Genomic DNA, 22,443 nt, shown 5'->3' on the forward strand with positions numbered 1-22,443 from the left:
GCTCAGTAAATCAAAACAGTTTCTCAGGTTTAAATAGGATCTTAAGATTTGTAAGATAGTTTTCTCACAATAACTCTATGGTGTTGGTGATAAAGGTATTATTATGCTTATTATATAGTTGAGGAAACTGAGGCTGAGAGCAGTTAAGTAATTAACCTATTGCCACCTGACTGGGATTTTAATCTATTAGCTCATCTTCTCCAACTGGGGGGCAATAAGAGAGATGGAGAAGTATGGGAGAGGTGTGAGTTAAAGAGGAGAAAGGAACAAAAATAAAAGGGATTGCTCTTGGTATTTAACACATGCTGTTGTTTGATTGTGATTTATTTAAACACAGTTTTGCTAGGTTTTATTTTGCTTAGGTATCCTTTTTCTTCATGATGATAAATTTTTTCAGAAGTTGTACAATACTTGTCTTTGCTTTTTATAGGGTGATTACACCATCTATTTAATGTTTGTATGCACTTAAATTGCAAATATCAGAAAGTCAGAATAAACCTTACACTGCAATGTGTTTTGATTCATGCAGATTTGGTTCCTAAGCATTGAGAAAAATAGTCTTCCTTAGTAAAATTGTCTTTTGACTATGGATTTTTTTGTGCATTGTATTTTATGAAAGTTGCTAACCAAATGATGCATTCAGTAAAAGAACAGGTCTAGATCTCAAAGTTTTGTAAATAAACAGAAACTTCTTCCCATTCTAAATTGGGTACCTATACTTTAAATATCAAAACATCTAAGTGAACAGATTTCTCTTGCAGTATTATTGGGTAATGGCTTTTAGGAAGTACCCATGCTTGCTAACACTCATTTGGCACTTAATTATAAATTGGTTTGTGTAGAGGCAGGGTAGATGATAGGCCCTGGAGGACCTTGGGATTCAGTGGCAGGGTAGAAGATAATGCCTAATGGGTCTCCCTTTCACCAGAAAGAATGGAGTTGGTGACCTCCACCTTATTTTAAGCCTTGTGGTGAATGGTCAAGCAGCCTGAATAGATTCTGGATATTTAGGGGTTGATGGGTTTTCCTGCCTACCTGGGTGGAATAAGGTGTTTGGGTTCTTTGGTTTTCCTTTATTTTCGAGGTTGTCCATGATCCTGAGGTTACTGTAACTTGACGTAGTCAATGGTGGTGTAGTGGAAAGAACACTTGACTTGGAGTCAAGTGAAACCTGGGTCCACATCCCACCTCTGACACATTAGCTATGGAAGAAAGTCCTTTAACTTTTCTGAGCTTTCTCTTCTTTACAATGAAGATAATAATATTTGTACTACCTATCTTTCACTGGGTTGTTAGAAGGTTTAAATTATATATATGTTTATATGTGTGTTTGTATGTGGAGAGAGATAGAGTTTTTAAGACCTTAAAGCCTCATAAAATATCAGCTATTACTATTTTACTTTCTAGGTCAATCAGTAATAGCTACACATTTTCAAATTCTTTCAGAAATTTTTTTTAAGCTTGCTTTTCTACTTTTACATTACCTGATATTTTAATTTCCACTGTAGTAAGATTGTCATTGATACTGTCTATAAATTTTCTTCAGGTTTCCTATTATATTCTCCCAATAGGCCTTTTTAATTTCATTTTAAAAACCATTTAAAAACTCTCGCTTTAGTTCCTGGATTAAAAAATGAGAGAGACTTTTAACTGCTCTCATGATATGTTTACCAGTGTTAATTCTTAACATCTTTAAATGTGTCAGTTATCCATGTCCCTTGGACTCTTCCATTTTTTCTTTTTCCCATTACTGCTTGTATCTTAGGTATTGCATTTATTATGTAGTATTTTAAAAGTATATGCGTGTATGCGTATCTATCTGTTTATCTATCTAGGCCCTACTTTTCACTCTGCTTAGCTTTTTTTTTGGAGGGGGGAAGAAGAGGAAGGTGAGTAGACTTGTTATCTTGTGGCTTTTTTTTTTGCAGTTTTTTTTTTCCTTCAGTATTTTTCTTGTAGCTTTATGAGAGGGGTATTGAGGAACCTACTTCCACTGGAAGTTCTTACTCTGCCATACTGACTGAGAAGATGGCAGAGGTTTGCATCTCCAGTGCCTAGCACAAAGTAAGTGCTTAATAAATACTATCTTATTAACTGAATTGAAGGCAGACTAGACAAGGTAATAAATGGAGAGTGCAAGGGATGAATGGAGAGTGAAAGAGGAAACACCTCCACAGTTTCTAAATTTGTTGGACAATGTGAAGTTGATAGAAGTAGGGGAAAATTAGTTTGGGGATGAAGAATTCCTGAACTTGTTGCATTTCAGGTAACATTTTAGTGGAAATGTCATGTTGATAACTGAAATTAGAGGAATGGGGGGGCCTGGGAATAGACTTTGGAATCATTTGCATAGAGGGGACAAAAGGATGAATTTTCCAAAGGACAAAGTATGGACAAAGATTAGAGGACTGTCCTCAGCGCTGCAAGCCTGAACCTTGTAGGTGACTGACAGTTACAGGGTAAGAGGATAAAGAATTGCTGGAGACAGTAGTTATGTAAAAGAATATTTTTATATTGCCACAGAGACTAAGTGCAAAGACTTTAAAACTGAGCAGATAGTCAATCATTAGAGGTTTCTAAAAAGTCATTGATTTGTGTTGTGGAGGTAGTGATTTTCTTGTCACTAGAGGTTTCCATTCAGATTTCCAGATATTGTTGAGTTTGTAGGTGTTAGATGACTTTTTTGGTTTCTTCCAAATATCCCTTCTAGCTGCTGTGATTCTAAAGGATGAGTACCAAGTAAATGTCATTAGATTAGATCGTAGTACGTAAAGCAAATGTAGCTACTTTTATTTGTTTTACTTCAAATTTAGATTTCAAGTCTGATTTTCTTTCTTGACAGAAAATGTTCAAACTCTACTAATGGCCAACAAATTTATTTTCAGCTCATATAGGGAAGGAGATCTTAGGTTTTTCTTAGGAAGACTTTATTTCCAGGCATCTTTCCTAGCTAACTCTCTAGAAATTCTGCCACTTACAATGAAAAGTATCAAATGATCCTGCCTTTTTGAGTAGTATAGGTAAATCAGTCAGTCAATAAACATTTATTAAGCATCTACTGTGTGCCAGGCAGGCAGCTAGGTGGTCCAGTGGATACAGTGCTGGGCCTGGAGTCAGGAAGACTCATCTTCCTTATTTCAAATCTGGTCTCAGACACTTGCAACCCTGGGCAAGTCACTTAACCTTGTTTGCCTCAGTTTCCTCATCTGTAAAATGATCTGGAGAAGGAAATGGCAAACCACTCCAGTATCTTTGCCAATAAAATCCCAAATGGGGTCACAAAGAGTCAGACACAACTGAAATGACTGAACACCAAAACATGTGCCAGGCACCGTGCTAAGCTCTAAGGATACAAAAAGAGGCAAAAGACTGCCCTTACCCTCAAGCGTGTCACAATTTAGGTATAGATTTATGAAGAATCATAAGTGTTAAAAGTTGGAAAGGACTTTAGAGATCACTTAGTCCAGTCCTCTTATCTTGTAGATGATAAAATAGAAGCTCAGGGAGATTAAAAAAAAAAAACAACAAAATTACTTTCCCATAGTCCTATAGTTAGATAAGTGATAGACTGACTGTGTTTACTTGGACAGGCTTCCTGACTTTTCTTACTATACCACCAGACATTTCAAACTTTTTATGACTTGTGATTCAAAATCAATGAATGATTGTACCTACAATAGATAGAAATAAGAAGACATTGCACATACATAATAGAAATACAGTATCTTGAAGTAGAGTGGCCAAAACATATAAAAAATGCAAAGGTGAAATATTTTATCATTGAATTTTATTATTTTTACTATTGCTCTTAAAAGCTACCTCTAGGAAAAATAAATTATAGTTTAATTGGTAAAAGGTTAAATCATGCACACCTCATGGGGTACCTAGTATCCTTTACATGATTTGCATTGTAAAGTGGTGGAATCTCTGATGGTCTGGTAGAAATATTTTCTGTCCACTATTGGCATTTGAGTCCTTTAGGAGCAATTATTTTCGCCTTTAGCACTATTTTGTGGGGTTATCCCATAGGCACATAAATTTCTTAATTCAAATTAATATCACTGTCTTGTAGTGCATTTACTAATATTTTCATTAAGTGCTGCAAAGGAAAAAAAACATGAAAAAATGTGTTTACTATCCATTTCCAACTATCAAGAACCTGAGAGGCTGTATTTATTATTGAATGCATTTAATACTAATTATATGTGATTATCTGTTACAATTTGCCCAATTTTTTCTAACAAATAGAACTTTTAGTTTTGATAGTTGAATTTAGACGTTCACAGTTTGAGCATTTCATGTTCAAAGATACATACTAGGAAAATAATATTGTATTCAAGGGATTTATGAATTCAGAGATTTCAGAGCTCAATAAAAATACCAATTTTCATTTAACAACAAAGAAGCTCTTTTAAAAACCCAACAAAACACTCAAAGTGCCATACACATTTTAACCATTTGCTAAATATTGACTGAAAAAAATGAATGAATGTATCGGTGAGAACATACTTTACCTCCTCAAGTTTTCACCCAAAACAAATGAAAGGGGGGGAAAAAAGTAAACCTAGGGCTAAATCAGTCATGCATTAATTCAGGAAATAGTTTAAGTGCTTGCCATTCAGGTGCCTACAAGCTAAATAAGAAACATACCTTAATATTGTTGACTCTAGGTTTATTTCTCATTTTAGGATTTGTTGATCAGTTGTGCCTTCTATTGCTTGGTGCTATAGTAGGCACTGGGAATGCAAATACTTTGTCTGAAACAGTTCCCTGTTTTGAAGGAGTTTATATTCTAGCAAGAGAGATAACAAGGACATATATAAGTCTATATAAAATAAACATAAAGAAAATAAATACAAAATATTTAAATACAAGGTAGCTTGAGAAGGAGGGCACAAGCAGTTGAAGGAATCAGAAAAGGTTTCATCTAGAACAAGTTTGTGGTTTTTTTTTTTTTTTCTGTTTTTGAAGTTCGATTCAATCTGCATTCAGAGCTCCTCAATTCTCTCTCTGGAGGTATATGGCATTTTTTATCACAGATCCTTTGGAATTGTCTTGGATCAGTGTCTTGATCTGAGTACCCAAGTCTTTCACAGTTGATCATGCTTACAATATTGCTGTACAACAGATATTCTTAACCAATTTTTTGTGTCATGGACCCCTTTGACAATCTGGGGCAATCTATGGATACCTTCTCAGAAATATGTGTTTAAGTGCATAAAATCAAACACAGGATTAAAAAGTAAACCAATTATATTGAGATATAGTCATACACACACACACACACACACACACAATACATACACATTTGAGGTCAGATTTAAGAACCCCAGATGTAGAAGGTAGTACTGGAGCTAAGCCTTGGAGGAAAAAAGATTCTCTGAAATGGAAGTGAAGAGAAGATTCATTCCAGGCATGGGGAACAGCCAGTGCAAAGTCACAGAAGATGGGAAATGATGAGTCATGAGAGGAATAGAGAGGAGGCCAGTTTGGCTGAATCACAGAATAAAGGAGGGACAGTAATGTGAAGGTTGGAAAGATAAATCGGGGGGTTGTGAAGGGATTTAAAAACTAAATGGGAATTTATATTTTCTAGTTAGCAATGGGAAAACATGAGTTTTTTGATTGGGGGATTGTCATAATCAGATCTGCACTTAAGGAAAATCTCTGGCTGTATAGTAGTGGGGAGATGGCATGGACACCAATAAAGACACTGCAATTATCTAGTGAGAAGTATTGAGGGCCTGAAACAAGAGGGTAGCTGTGTGAATAGAGAGAAAGGGTCAGATATGATACATGTCAAGGTAGAAACAATGAGATTTAGCAACTGATGGGATATTTGGGGAAAATAGTCAAGGATGATGACAAGGTTACGAAACTGGGAGGATGGAAGAATGGTGGACAGAAATTAGAAAGTTTGGAGTGAAAGATAATGATGATGTGAGCTTGAGGTGTCTCAGATATTCAGTTTGAAATGTTGATTTTGGAATTGTTGATGGTGGATTGAAGCTCAGTGGAGAGATTGGGACTGGACATGTAGATCTGTGACAGGGAGAAGAGGTAGGGGGTCTAGGTTAGAACCCTGGGCAATGCCATGGTAAGGGCAGTGATACGAGGAATGAAGCTTTAGAAGCTTCTCACTTTTCATGTTCCTTACATAATATTCCATTGCAATCATGTACTATAGTTTCAATTCCCCAATTGATGTCTCTCCCCTGCCTTTTTTGACTTTTTTTCTTAAACAAGTACTTTCTATGTGTTGTGCTGCCATGCTAGGTACCACATAGGTTACAAATGATATGTAAGACATTGTCCTTTTCTCTTGGACACTTTCACTGGAAGAGAATAGACAACACCCATACAGGAATCCGTATATACAATCAGTTAATGAACATTAAGTACCTTCTATATGTCAGACTCTCTTTTGTTCAAGAAACAGCAAGGAGGCCAGTGTCACTGGATTTCAGAGTATATGGGGGAAGAGTAATAAGTTGTAAGAGGACTAGACAGGTGAGAGGTGGCAGGTTTTGAAGGGCTCTGCATGACAGGGGATTTCATATTTGATCCTGGAGGTGATCGAGAGCCATTGGAATCTACTGAGTAGGAGGGTGACATGGTCACACCTACACTTTAGGATGTTCATTTTGACAGCTGAGTGGAAGATGGACTAGAATGGGTAGAGACTTGAGGCAGGGAGACCAACCAACTGGTTATTGAAATAGTCTAATGGTGATGTACTAAGTGTTCTACCAGACTATTGGTAGTTGCAGAAGGGAGAAGGGTCATATATGAGAGATGTAGTGAAAGTAGAAATGACAGTACTTGGCAACAGATTGGATATGGTAGGAGCTAATAGAGAGTATATATAGCTGGGTTGAGAACTGGGAAGATGGTGGTGTCCTCAACAGTAATAGGAAAATTTGGAAGGGGGAGGATTTAGGGGAAATGATAATGTGTTCAGTTTTGGATACATTGAGTTTAACTTGTCTCCAGAACATCCATTTTGAGGTGTCTAGTAGGCAGTTGGAGATGTATATCTGGAGGTCAGCAGAGACAGGTTGGGTCTGAATAACTAGATTTGAGAATCATCAGCATAGAGGTGAAAATTGAATCCTTTGGAGCTAGTAAGATCACTAAGGGAAATAGTAATAGAAAGAGAAGAGACAAGTTTTTAGGACAGAGCCCTGTGGGACACAGGATAGTTAGTGGCCACTAGCTGAAGATCTAGGAAAAGAAACTGAGGGATGGTTGACTAGGTAGGAGAGCAGTGTCACAAAAACCTAAAGAGAAGAGATTATCAAAGAGAAGAGGTTGATCACAGTGTCTGTGACTGCAGAGAGGTCAAGAAGGGTGAGGATTGAGAAAAGACCATTAGATTTGGCAATTAAGAGAGTAGTAGTGTTGGTTGAATGAGGTTGCAAGTCAGACTGAAGAGAGTTAAGAAGAGAGTAAAGAAGGGAAGTGTGATTGAGTGCTAAAATGAGAGGGGCATATGAAGGTTTTAAAAGCTTAGGGAAAGAGATAAATAAGACTGAAATAGTGGAGCAATCTCCTAGTCCTGGGAGAGACTAAATCTGAGCTAGGCTCAGAATGATGGGTAGGATTTAGACTAATAGGTAGAAAGGAGAGCAGCATTCCAGATGGGGAAGTAGGAGTGGAGCAAATGTTTAGACTTGATACCAAATCTTTGAGTGTTCAGATAATAGTGTAGTGGGATTTAAAAGCAGTAGATCCTTAGGATATAAAATTGGATTGGTAAAGTGAGGGAAGATTGTTAATAACTTTGAATGGCCAGTTGAATGGTTTTGGTGATGAAATGCTTCTAAAGGTTAAATGAATGTTTTTTCATGGATTTAAATCAGAACTTTTAGTGGAAAATCACTGTATTTTAGACATTTACTGTATCTTCTAAGTGTATCTCATCTTTCTATTCTGTTCCTAGTGTGCCTTTACTCTGAAAACTCTTCTCATTTGTAAGACCATATTTTTATCTCATTTTAGAAAATGTTTTACAAGTTTGCTTACACTGATTTTTCTATAATAGACATCTTGGTTCCTAAACCAAGCTAATGAGTATGTCTAATGTGAAGTATTAACTTAATTTTTAGAGAAAGAAAATAAAAGAAATGTAATGTAAATTTCCCTGTTTGGTAATATGTGAAATTATTTGCTGGAATTTTTTTGAAATTTTACAGTACAATCAACTTTTTATTTTCTGTACTAATGACAGGGAATAAAGATAATTCAAAAGAAATAATCTAAGAATTTTTATTTTTCTTTGGAATGAATTCATTACTTTTTGAGCAGTTATGCTTATATTTTTACTTTATTGCTATTAGAATTGTCATTCCTTGATCATATACTAAAGTCTAATTCATGCTCTTTCTAAATAGGAAAAAAAAAAAACCTCAATCCAAAAACAAAACCGATCATGTAAATAGCATATCTCAGTCTTTTAAAGACATTTAAGTGGAATTTTAGTTTTAGAGAAAAAATTGTCCAAAATATACATTAAAGCTATGTTCAGAGTTCATCAATAGAATTTCAGAACTTGGAGGAATTTTCAGGTAATTCTTGCCTTAGTCAGACAACATATGTGGGAGTAAGGGTTAGAATGGTGAAAAGACTAAACTCTACTATTTAAAGATTACTTGAAGGAACTAGAGAACATAAAGCTATAAGGGCTAAATGATTGCTTTCTTCAAGTACTTGAAATTTGGTCATATGACAGGAGGAACTAGACTTGGTTTGGAATCATTGTGGTATAGTGGAAGGAGTATTGGACTAAGTCAGAATGTTTGGATTTAATTCCTGATTTTCCCACAAATTAGTTATGTGAATATGAGCAAAACACTTGATCTCTTTGAGCCCAAGTTTCCCCAGCTCTAAAATGGGAATAATAACACTTGATCTACTTGTGCAGCAGGGTTGTTATAAAGAAGACACTTCATTTATTTATTTATGTATTTTGCCTTTTTGGTGAGGCAATGGGGGTTAAGTGACTTGCCCAGGGTCACACAGCTAGTAAGTGTCATGTGTCTGAGGTCAGAAGAAGACACTTTATAACCAAGAAAACACTCTATAAATATGGGCTGCTATTACTGCTGACCCCAGAGCTTCCAGCAATGGGTGGAAGTTAGAGAGTAAAGATTGTAGCTCAGGGTTAACGGGGAAAAAAAACTTTCCATTAATTAGACCTGTTGAAGAATGAAATAGACTATTTCAGTAGGAATTTCCTCATCCCTTTCAGTCTTTAAGAAGAGGCTTGTCAGGAATATTGTAAGGAGGCTTAAAGCTTTAGATAGTTTGGAAGTGGATATCATCTAAGATCCTTTCTAGCTCTGAGACACTTATGATTTTAGTTTTACAGATGGGTAAACAGGTCTTGAGAGACTGACTTGCTCAAAGTTATAACTAGGTAATGGCTCTTGCTATTGTGATAGAAAATTTATTCTTTAAGTTTTTTAAGATACTGGAATTTGGGAGAATTGTGGGTAGAAGCAGACTCTTAGTATCACTGTTTTTTATGATAAGTTAATTTATGCCAACACATTGTGTATGGATTCTTTCACATTCAAAATGGCCTATTGCCATATAAAACAATGTGAAAAAATATTTTTTATACTTCAAGTAATTGTGACTTAATCTGTGTGGATCTTTCCTCTTCTGATACTCTTCACAGCCCCTCTATACTTTAGCAGACAGACTTCATGATGATTTCCTGTGACTAGAAAAAAAATCATCACCTTGTTTCCATCTGTTGCAAAATTATCAAGGTTTGTGCTTAGTTGGAAAACCATTATAGGTCATTATGGCAATTTTGTGAGTGTATCTCAATTTGGTCTGCATATTTAACTTTCACTGTTACAAAGACTTCAGAGTTCAAGTGATACTTCATGTATAAAGAATCATTAAGAAAAGACAAAATCATATTCTGCTCATGTGTAGGGCATTTTTCTGGGTCATGGGGATACAAAGACAAAACTCCCATATGTGGTGGAGTGATGAATTAAGCCCAAATCAGATATCTGAAATTTCAGTAGTATGTATATTGGTACTTTTTCTATATAGTACTAATCTTAAACAACCGTATTTAGACTCATTTCTTGCACCTTCATTGGTGTTTTGTCTTGAAATATTTCCTGCGGCTAAGTAGAAATTTTATTAATGTTAACAGTTACAGAGTATATTTTAAAAATGGAGAGACTGTTGAGATAAAGATTGTTGTCTGCTTCTTCATGTTCTTGGTGAGCATTAAGACTTTTTTATTTTTAATTAGGAGAGTAACCCTTATTGTCCATATCCTACGACTGACACTCTGTGAGCACGATAAGTTTATTTATTTACAAATTTTGAGTCCTGTTAATAACTATTCCTTACCTTTCTGAAATTCTCTATTCACTTGACTTAATAATACATTACTAGACACACAGTTAAAATAATTACCAATAGGCAGAGCTACAGTCACATGATATTGAGTATTGCCAGATTGTAATATAATAATGTAATAGGTGATCTGGTAGCAAACCTGGATATGTCTCTTGAGCCCTGATGAAGACTATGGACAGTGTGGGTTTTCATTTCTAAACCTCTTTAAGACACAAAGTGTGAAGAGTCAATCAATTAATCAGTCAAACACTTATTAAGCACCAGACACAATATATAAAGAAACAAAATGCTTCTAAAGAAATAGTCTACCTCTACTTTCCAATGCCCCTTTTGAGTGTTTCCAGATTAAGATTAAAGAGATCACATTTTTATTTGTTTAAGGAGGCTTCAGATGGTTGTATAGGTTCATTTGTTGTAGTGGGTGACCAAAGTTTCACAGTATACTTAAAATTTGCTAGTTGGCAACACTTTACTCTTTGAGGATCTATTGCTCGTTTCTAATAGGTTTCACCACATCTCTTATTTACAATGAACCATAAGTATTGGTCTCTTTCTTGGTCTTTCTTTGGCTTTTGCTTCTCAGTATTGATTCTTCAGGCTATTTTTTTTATCAAGACTTTGTAGTGCTTTCTTCTGTTTGCTTTGTGTTATCCTTTTTTGCCTCCTGTTAACCCGGTTCCTGTAATCCTCAACTTACACATTATTACTCTACTCCCAGAATACAATGCCAGAGAGTAGAGTTCCATTTAATAATATTACCCGCTAGATGGGCAATATTACCAAAAACAGTGTGGCTAGCAAAGGAGAAATTTTGCAGTATCTCTTTTCATTGACATTAGCTAAAGATACAAATGACACAGACACATTGTATTACAGCCAATTTTTTTTTTTTTTTTTGTGACAGGCTTTTATTTCTGATGAGTACCTTAGCAACATATTTGCCTAAGAAATATTTGCAGGAATAGAATTTCATATACCCACAGGAAATATAGGGCACTACTAAAATGTCCAAATAGACTTTAAAAACTTATATCCATTTAAAGACCCATTCACATATTGCTTCTTCCATGAAGCCTTCCCTGCACCCCTAAAGTAACCTTCAATGTTTCCCTTTGAACCAAATGTAACACTTTGTTTTACATCTATATGCTGCACTTATGTATTATTTTGTATTATAGCTACTTGTTTGTATCTCCCTCAAGGATCATTTCTTGTACCTGTTGTGTATAGAGTACTGTGCTGAGTTGTGGAACAGATCTAAAGTTTAGATAAGATAAGTTCTTTGGCCCTTATTCACTTTCCCGTACTTGACTGTAAACAGACAGGATTACTTGTCTGTATATCTCCTGGTGCCTAGTAAAGTGTTCTGTAAACAAGTGTTAGAAAATGTTTATAATTTAAGGTAGCATGGTTCCACATTTTGGGATGGGTTTTTTTTTTTTAGATGGGGGAGAGGATGGAATAGTAGATATCTATTTTTATTATAATAGCCTATTTGGGTATAGAACTGTAGTATTTAGGGGTGTGTGTGTGTGTGTGTGTGTGTGTGTGTGTGTGTGTGTGTGTGTGTGTGTGTGTGTGTGTGTTCTAGGCAGTGTGTGAGAAGACTTGATCTTTGAAGTGAGGTCTTTACCATTTGTTTAGATAATCTTATTGAAGAAAACCATTCTCCTATTTCCCCTCTGCCATAGTATGTCTGTCTGTCTGTCTGTATGTGGGGCAGCTAGGTGGCATAGTGGATAGAGCACTGGGCCTGGAGTCAGGAAGACTCAGTTTTGTGAGTTCAAATCCAGCCTGGTATCTCTGCTAAAAAACCCCCAGAAGGGGTCAAGAAGAGTCAGATACAACTGAAAAAGGACTAAGCAACAATAGCAATATGTGTATGTATATATTCCTTCAAAAAGTGGCTTATACCATTTTACAAATTCCTATTTCAAATATTTTGTAGTTTATTGTTTTTCCTAAGTGAAGATGAAACAGTTTATACCACTTCATTAATAAGAACCTCTTGTAGCTTGGTGAGCTAAGATTTGGAGTGAAGAAGATTTAGGTTCAGTGTAAGGAAAAATATTCTTGTCAGTAGACTTATCTGAGCTGTCTGTCTCTAGAAGCACTAGATTCTCTGCCACAGTAGACATTTAAGAGGAAGATTTTAGGGTCACAGATTAAGGGATGGAAGGAATCTTAAAGGACATTAAATGTAACCTCCTCATTTTACAAATAAAGGAACTGAGGCCCAGAGAAATTATGCAACTTGTCCTGGGTCACACAGCTAGTAAGTATCTGAGGCTGGATGGGGAAATAACTTCCCAGGAAATCATGAAGGAGATTCCTGTTCAAGTATGAGATGACTAGATGACTTCTGAAGTCCCTCCTCACTAATAAATTCTGTGATTCTCTTGGAGTGAAGTTATGGCACCTTTCTTGTTAACCTCTTTTATTCTTTTCCTCTCTTTTTATTTCCTGGCTTCTATCTTCCTTTTACTTTGACCCAGAAGTTGGCCAGTTTTGAAAAGAGGACAATTTGATACAGTGGGAAAATGGGCAATTAGGGAGAAAAATTTCTGTACAGGTTAAGGGCTCAGATGGGGGAAAAGACGGTTTAGACTAGAGGCAGTGGAGAAAAAGTAATTGATTCCTGGGGAATTTATTAAAACATTGACATCTCAAGATCATTCATAGTCTTTATATCCAGACTAGTTGTAAATAAACTGCCAAGAAATGACCCTTTCCCTCCTCCATAACTAGGTGCAAAAAAAATTTTTTTTTAATAGGGGGGAAATTAAGCTTCAGTAGGAGCCCTTGCTGTATGGATGGCATTTCATCATTATAAGAATTTTTCCCCCTTAAGGTGTGAGTTTAGAAAATCTTACTAGAAGAAGTTAGTTCTGTAGAATGTTTAAAGTACCTTCTTTAATATTTTTTTTATTCTTTTTTTTTGCAGTCAGTTTTGGTTTTTCTTTTTTCTTTTTGTATTTGTTATCTTTCTCTCCCATTGTCCCCTTAATTGAACAATAAAATAAAATAACCCTCATAGAAATATGCATAGTTCAACAAAACAAGTTCTCACATTGGCCTTTTCAAGAAATGTGTATCTCAATCTCCACTTTAAGTCTGTTTATCACCTCATTGGCAGGAGGCAAGTAGTGTGATTCATCTTCAGCATGCTATATTTATAATTTATGATTGCACTAATCAGAATTCTAAGGTATTCCAAAGTTGTTTTTCTCTGTAATATTGATATTGTATAGATTGTACTTCTAGTTCTACTTACTTTACCCTGAATCAATTCATATAGGTCTTCTCAATTTCTCTGAAACTGCCCATTTGATCATTTCTTATGGCACAGTAATATTCCATTATATTCCTATACCACAATTTATTTAACTTCCTTAATATGTGGGTATTTCTTTTCCATCTTTTGACTACTAAGAAAAGAGCTGCCATAAATTTTTTTGTACACAAGGAGTCTTTTCCTCTTTTTTTTAATCTCTTTGGAAAGTGGGATAGAGACTTAATAGTTGCGTAGTTGGGTCATGAAGGATGAACCATCCAACTCAACCCAACCCCAGCCCAACACTTTAAAAACTTAAGTAGACATAGTTCCAAAACCAATTCACAGCTCAATCAACAGTGCATAAATGTGCTTGTTTTCCCAAAGCCCCTTCCAACTTGTTTTATTTTCTAAACAACTTACTCATTTCTGAAGATATTCAGTGAAGGAGTGAGTCCTCATAACTATTGTACTCAAGAAACCACCTTTAGTTCCCTGAGCCAATCAAATCTTAAGGATAGTTTCAATATCTTTTAAGAGTAAATTAGCCTAACTTGCATAGGAGAAGGGATTAGGATGTTGCTTATACTGCACCAAGTCTTTTTTTTGGAGGGGGGGGGGAAATAGATTTGGCTTTTTCTTTTTCTTAATTCAAATAATATAAAAATAAGTCCTATTTAATATCTCCTCTACAAATATACCAAGAAATTCCTATGCCATGAAAATTTGAATATTTTATTAACAACAAGACAGTGGATAGAACACTGGCCCTGGAGTCAGGAGGAATTGAGTTCAAATGCAGTCTCAGACACTTAATAGCTGTGTGACCCTAGGCAAGTCACCCTGTTCACCTCAATTCCTCTTCTGTAATATGAGCTAGAGAAGGAAATGGCAAACCACTCCAGTATCTCTGCCAAGAAAACCCCAAATGGGGTCACAGAGTCATGAGGTGAGACAAGGAATATGTAGTAAGCATCTACTTTTTTTTTCTTTTATTAATTTCTTTTTATTTATCAACAATCACTTTCGTATGCTTTTGAGTTTAAAATTTTTCTCCCCCTTTCTCCACCACTCTCCCCAAGACGGCACAATCTGATATAGAAGCATTTACTTTTGACTATTATATCCCTGAGGTAGTTCCTACACACACACACACACACACACACACACATTATATATACATATACATACACACATATAAACAAAGGTTGAGTGTTTCTCTCAGAGTCATGTAGCTAGTAAGTTTCTGAGCCAGGATTTGTCTAGAAGTGTTCCTGACTCTGAGGTTAGTGCTCTATCCACTAGGCATATGACTTAGTTTTTTTCTTTTATTTCACCTGTGGTGTAATTACTGAATTTAGCTAATGATTGTTTTTTCAGCACTTCAGCTCTTTTTTTTTTATGTAGGTCCCAGCTGCAGGACGTTTCTTCCTACCCTTTAACCAATTACAAAGTAAAATGACTATTTCACATAGAGTGTTAAAAAATACATTTTATTTCTTCAACCTAAGCCTCTAGTTGTCAGACCAACTATAAGGCAAAAAATTTATTGTATTTTTAATTCATGGGACTGAATTTCTGTTGCATATTTTTCTTTCTCTTGGGACCTGTAGAAAAACAGGAGAAATCTAACTTGATCACTTACCTACTAACTCAGAAAATGAAATAAAAAATTCCAAAATTTAATCACCAGAATTTAATGTATTTATAGCTAAGATATAGAAATTATCACTCAGTATTTAGATCTGCAAGGAACCATAAAGGTCATTGAGTCCAATGTCCTCAGCTCTTTTGCCTGTATTCAACCATTTATAAACTATACTCTAAGTCCTAGTTTTGTAGGTGTGAGGAGTCATTTAGTTAAGGTTATTTATGAAAGAAGGAAATACATTTTTGAAAAGCCAGTGGTACTGACAATAGGATCTTATTTGGTATAATGCCCATCAGCCGTGGTAGTATTTTATTCTAACGATATGTTTATACTTTGTCGAATTTTGGATTCAAGAATTAGATAAATTCAGTCAATTCTTTTATACATTTTTATAATTGTATAATTTACAAAAGGACATTTCATTTAAGTGGTTCTTAGTGATGTAAACAGTTCTTAAAATAAGATTTTCAAAACTGTCATGATTTCTTTGGATTCTTACTCTGTCATCTGTCACAAGATATCCCTGTTAGCTTTGTGTCCTTTATAAATTTGGTAAGCATGACATCTATGTCTTTATCCAAGTCATAGATGAAGATACTGGACAGCTAATGACCAAGGATAGATCTCAAGGCTATTCTACTGGAGACCTCGCTCCGTTATGACACTGATCAGTTAATGACTACTCTTTAGTTTTCATCATCAGGAAGACCCAAGTTTTTTTTTAATTTTACTGTTATTTAACCCACATTTATTTATATTCTCCTAAGTGACAGCATGCAAAACTTTGAAAAATTCATTGTATGTCTGTGGTATTATCTTGATATACCAGTTTAATAACTTTGTTTAAAAACAGGAAATTAGATTAGTCTGGCATGATTTGTTACATGATAATGCTTTAGTGATTGCTTATTCCCTTTCTAAATTCTTACAAACCATCCTATTAATGTGTCTTAGCAATTTTCAAACAATTGGACTTAATATATCACCAATCTATAATTTGTAGACTCCATCTTATTTTTTATTTAAAAAACTGGTATATTTGTTATTCTCTAATGTTGAAGTATCCTCTGTCCTTCAGGAGGTTTCAATAATCACTAATAACAGTTCAGTAATTTGTATTTGGTAGTAATTTTTGTACTTTAATATACAGTTTATGCAGGCCTAGTGACTTGAGTTCATTGAAGGCAATTAGATATGTTCTTATAATCTAATTTATCTTGGATTTCAAGTTCCAGATAACCATTTTTCTTTTCCTTCTTATTCTGATGACTATTCTTTTTGATAAAGAATGAAGAAGCAAAATAAGATTTCGTTATTTTTGCTTTCTTCTCAGAAAAATAAAGCAAATAGGGGCAGCTAAGTGGCACAGTGGATAGAGCACAGGCCCTAGAGTCAGGAGGATCTGAGTTCCAATCTGGCCTCAGACACTTGACATTACAGCTGTGTGACCCTGGGCAAGTCACTTAACCCCGATTGCCTCACCCCCCAAAAATAAATAAATAAACCAAATACCTGGTGTTTTCTCAAGTATTTTTCTTCGGAAAGTATACTATGGATTCTGGTAATGGGATTTATAAATGTAGTGATTGATAGTGGAGAAGTATATGGGGAGGAGGTACACAGGTTAGGGTAAGGGTAATTTGTGGTAGTACAGATAAGTTTCAAAAATAAATGTATGTCATTCCTTGACATATCTCTAATCAAAGATTCTGGCTTATAGATACAGAATTATTTAAAAAACAAACACCAAACCAAATAATTTAAGTGTTTAGCGTTTTCTACTTTCTGAGTTTGAAGAAGTGTGCCATCAAGTTTTGCAGACCAGTTGTCAGAAGTGTATAGTTTCTGTGCATATCTTACGGAGTCATGACTTTTGGTTAACAGAAGTAAAAGTACAAATGAGATTTTAAAAGGGAATTATGTTTTGCTGTCAGTATCAGCTTTGCATTTCCATTTTTCTCCTACCTCTCATCGGATGGCCCTGAGTCCACTTTGAACAGGGGTATTCAATGATTTTTGGTCCTACTAGACTGTGATAATACTGTAATGTTACATATATAGTATGGCTGGTTGATATGTCACACTTTTTTGGGGGGGGGGAAGAAATTGTTTGGCTGTATGTAGTTTTTAAATGTTAGTAGAACTTCAGGTTCTATGTCCAGATAGATAGTAGGAAAATAGCTATGTTTATTTTTTCCAAAAGTGGCTAAATTACAAATGCTTCGTAAAAATAAGACATGAACTTTTTTGGTAGTCAGTTTTCAAATTGAGTATTACAATTGCATTGCCTAAAAGTAAAAGAATTTCTGATTTCTGGGGGAAAAAAAAGATTCCCTGCTTAATATCTCTTTTAGCCTTCCTACTTTCCAAAACTATGCTCAGCATTTTCCCCAAGTGCTTATGGGTGGCAGATGCACTCCATGTTTTTGGCCTCATGGACTATACTTTCTATGTTCCCGGTCAGTAAGTCTGCCACCTGTCTTGGTCTGCTTTGAGCAGTAGGCACCAACAGATGCTTTTGGCAACTATTTAGTTCACTGCAATAGAGAATCACTTTATGTAAAGCATTGGCTTGCAGAAGGCATGTAACGAGGACTTATGTTATAATTGACTTTGTTACCCTGGAATTTCACAGGATCAATGACTAAGAATAAAAGCAATAAAAACAGATTTAAATAGTTACCCTCAAATTAATATTTATCAATCTCTCCAGCTTCTTGCATTCATGTTACAGGATAGAGTTATAGTCTGTATTATAGGGAAAAAATCTAAAGGGAAAAATAGTAATTACTCAGTACATTTTTTATATTACTTTTCATATTCAAACAAGGACAACAGCTGATACTTAAAAAATATCTGTCAGTAGCTTTTTAGTGGTTAATTTTTTTCCACAATCTTTCCTCCTCCTCCTCCTCCTTCTCTTCCTCCTTGTCTCTCTCTCTGTCTCTCTCTCTCTCTCTGTCTGTCTCTCTCACTCTCTCTCTCTCACCATGGCCTCACTTTCTGAGTGACTTCCAGCTCTTTATATATTTATATTTTTTGCTTAAATAAAAGATTATTCATGCTGTTGACACAAAGCAAAAACTTAACATCTTGGATTTGCAAAGTTGGAAGTCATTTCACTGCATATCGTCATCATCAAAAAGATCTTCAATATCACTAAAGAAATCTATATAAACTGTTTTTTCATTGGATGCCAAATCCATCCAGGGTTCCTGGCTACCTCCTGCCTTGTCCGAATAGGGTCTTCCCCCTTTGGGAACTTTGTATCTACAGGCAGTTTCATGTTTCCATCAGTCTAGTCATCCATCTCATCTCGGCCTGTCCCATCCTGGCATGTCCCTGTTTGGCTTGCTCTGCACTTCAGTGAAGCCTGTAAATTAAAAGCACGTATTAAACACTAAGTTTGGTAGAGGTAGAATGGCCTGTTGAAAAGTGAATAAGATCTTTTTAAGGGGAATAGATATTTATAAGAATACACTATAAATAATTTCATGATTTTTTTGTATTTTATATTAATTTTAGCTTAAATGAATACATTTTATTCATTTTTATCATTATTACTCTTTATCTTTAATCAGGGTTGGTTATTTTCTCAGTACAATTAGAGGCTACTCTTGAGTTAGTGTATAAGCTTCTACATTTTGTCCAAAACATTTTTTTAGATAGGTTCTTTAAAAGTAGTCTAAAGTGAAATTTTATATATATATATATATATACATGTATATATTATGTATATATGCATATGTATATACATATATTACATATATTTATACTTATGACCCTATTTTCCACATTTAACTCTCTTCTAAAATTGAAGGTCAGTTTCTTTAGGAGAAAAAAATGGGAGAAAAGGGTTTAGACGTGCATTCTGGACAGCAGGATTCCTCTGTGGTCTGTCCTGATCTAGGGGGTGAGGAAAAGCTATTTGTGCCATTGACAAGGATGACTTTTTCCTTCTCTCACAGCTTCTACTGAAATGATATTTCTTTTCTTTTAAAAAGGTTTTATTGATGCCTTTTGTTTTTATATAATAGTCATTTCCAGATGTGTACCTCACTGACCTCCACTTCAGCCCTGATCTCTTTCATAACAAAGAACGTAAGCAAAAACCATTGGGGACACATGGTCAAATGTAGTCTCTAACCTTGTGCTTTTGAGATTCTGCAGAGAGGAGCCAGGCTCTCTGAACCAAGATTAGTCATTACAAGTACTTAGATTTCATCATCCTTTTACTACTCTTTTCTTTACCTTATCACATTGCATATTTTGTCTTCTTGGTTCTGCTTACTTTACTCAGCATTAGTTACTACACATTCCCATATTTCTTTCTGAATTGTACATATTTGTCATTTCTTAGGCAACTTAGGAGGTTTAGTAGGCAGCTAAGTGGTGCAGTGGTTAGAGAGTTGGGCCTGAAATCAGGAAGACTTGAGTTCAAATGTGCCTTTGAACACTAGCTGAGTAAGCCTAGGCAAGTTATTTTGTCAGCCTCAGTTTTCTTGATTGTAAAATGGGGATCATAATACCACCTACTTCCCAGGGTTGTTGTGAAGATCAAATGATATCATATTTGTAAAGTGCTTAGCACAGTGCCTGGCACATAGTAGATACTTAATAAATATTTGTTCCCTTCCCCTTCTTAGTACGTTGTGATGCTCTGTTGTATTCTTATACCTCTGTTTACTCAGTTGTTCCCCCAATTAAGAATAATCTACCTTATTTACAGTAGTTCGTTGCTGCTAGGAATAAAAGTGCTACTATATATTTTTGGTATTCATGTAACAAAAATATTTATTTGGCATAAAGTTGGAGAATTGGAAGGCTCATAGATTTTAGAGTTAGCAGGAACCTTATAGTTAATTTATTATAACCCCCTTCATTTTAAAAATGAGGAAAATGAGACCCAAAGAGATTGAGTAGTTTGCCCAAACTTAAACAGAGTAAGTGACAAAGCCACTTTTGAGCCCTAGACCAGCATTCTTTCCACTGCATTTTTTGGGGTAATTAGGCAGCAGTTTCCCCATGATTTGGAAAAGGGGGAGTGCTGGCTACTTGGACTCTCCCGGGGAATGAAGGCATCATTTAACTCACTACCAAAAGTTCATAATTTGGAGATTTAGATGCCTAGAAGTAAATTCAAAGTAACATGCCAAATTAATGTCTTTGTTATGTTTTATGTTTTAGCATAATTTAAAATTTTTGTTTATAGTATTTCAATGGATATCAGTAATGCTTCAGGATTACAGGAAGACATTGCCATATGGTACAAAGAGCTCTGAATTTGAAGTCAGGAAATTTAGGATGTTTTAATTATTCAGAGACATATACTAAACATTTATTAGTGCCTACTATGTAGAGGTATTATGCTAAGTATTGGGGATACAAAGAAAGACATAAGACAGTTCCTGCCCTTAAGGAGCTCACAATTGAATGAAGGAAGACAACACAGAGAGAAGCTGAAAGGGAAGGGAGGAAGTTATCTAGCATAGGAGCATTAGGAAGTTCTGCAGTTCGGCAAAGAGATGATCTGAAGAGGTGAGAATTTCAGAGTTGATTTCATCTCGCAGAAGGATGAGTTTTTGGAGATCGTCAAGTCCAGGAAAGCAGGCTGACAAGATATATAGGTTTCTACTTAATTACCCAGATATGAGGCCAGTATGATATAGTGGATGGTGAGCTATACTTGAGGTTAGAAAGAACTGGCTTAAGTTGTAAATCAGTTGCCAGCATGAGGGGGATTACACACCTTTAATATTATGACTTTGGTTCAAGTTTGAGCTTTTTACTTACAAGTAGCTTTGTAACTTTGAACAAACCATTTATTCCTGATTTGTTTTCCTCTCACCTTTCAGATGATATGCTTGAGCTGGAATGTTTGGTAGGTCCCTCAGAACTCCAAAAGTATGATTCCTTGACCTTTCTTACTCCCCTATACTAAAACAGACAAACAAATGAAAGATTATGAATTTTATTTTTTTTTTGCATTTCTTGATTGATGTTTTAAATTAATACTATCAGCATTCAGTGATGCGTCCATCCTCTCAGGAATGGGCCAGGATGGGTGTGGGGGGAATGGAGGTGTATGTGTGAGCTTGGTCACTCAGTCAGATACACAGTTATAGGTTGAGGCAACATGGGATGATAAAAATAGTCCTGAACTTGGAGGAGTCAGAAGACCTAGGCTTAAAGCCTGGTTCTGAAATTTAGAGAAATTCTGTGTCTGTTGTCAAATATCTTCATTTCCCTTCTCTCCTTCCGCACCCCTACTCCCCTTTATCTGTGTAACAGGGATGAGGATATTCATACTATGTACCTCATAGAATTGTTGTGAGAAAAAGTTCTTTGTAAATGGCAAGTGCTGTATAAATGTGAGTTTGTTTACATTCTAATGGATTCATGACCTCATCAATGTGGATATTACCTTCTTTTGGTGCAGATTACAGTCTTTATACAATTTCTCATCCTCTGCCATTCTTAACTGCCATAGACCTTCCATAGGAGATCTGCCTACTTTGAAGCCTTCTTCTGCTTGTTTACATATTGGTGTGTGGCATTCAGTTGCCTAGCTATTAATCTGTTGCTCTTGACACTTTATTAGCACCCCTTCTTTTCTAGTCATGTGTGTCTTTCAGGAGCCATTTTTCATTCAAGTCATCATTGGTTACATGGACCCCACTACAAGTACTTTATCCCCTTTGACTCACCTGAAATTTTGATCTTTCTAAATTCCTAGTGTTCTGGAATTGTAGCCATGTGATATTACTGGAGTAGTAAGATTGTGTCTGTTAAAACTGTGCTCTTGTAGCAACAAGCAGCTTTATATAATTTAAAGTGCTACTTAATTCCCCAACTTTAGACCTATCTCATTCTCATATTCAATTCTCAAACTGTCTCATTTTTATCTCAGTGCCTGTTTGATTTACACACACACACACACACACACACACACACACACACACAGAGTAATGCACTAATTCTGTGGACTGCCCATCTAAATGCATGCATTGTATCAAGCTTTCTTTGCTGGATTTAATAAAAGCCTACTGTGTACATATCTTTGTACTTATTGCAAAAGGAGCAAAGATGAAAATGATACTCAATACTCAAGAAACTTGCACTCTAGTTT

The 22,443-nt window shown here is 35.4% G+C and overlaps 1 protein-coding gene across 4 annotated transcripts in view; it reads left to right on the forward strand.

The window, feature by feature from the left end:
- LOC114053891 (chromodomain-helicase-DNA-binding protein 7) overlaps window positions 1-22,443 on the forward strand; it is a 245,912-nt gene that overhangs the window by 87,005 nt on the left and 136,464 nt on the right. The gene's annotated exons all lie outside the window — the stretch shown is intronic.

The sequence above is a fragment of the Vombatus ursinus genome, unplaced genomic scaffold (assembly GCF_900497805.2).
Source record: "Vombatus ursinus unplaced genomic scaffold, bare-nosed wombat genome assembly UNPS02014812.1, whole genome shotgun sequence".
Classification (NCBI taxonomy): domain Eukaryota; kingdom Metazoa; phylum Chordata; class Mammalia; order Diprotodontia; family Vombatidae; genus Vombatus; species Vombatus ursinus.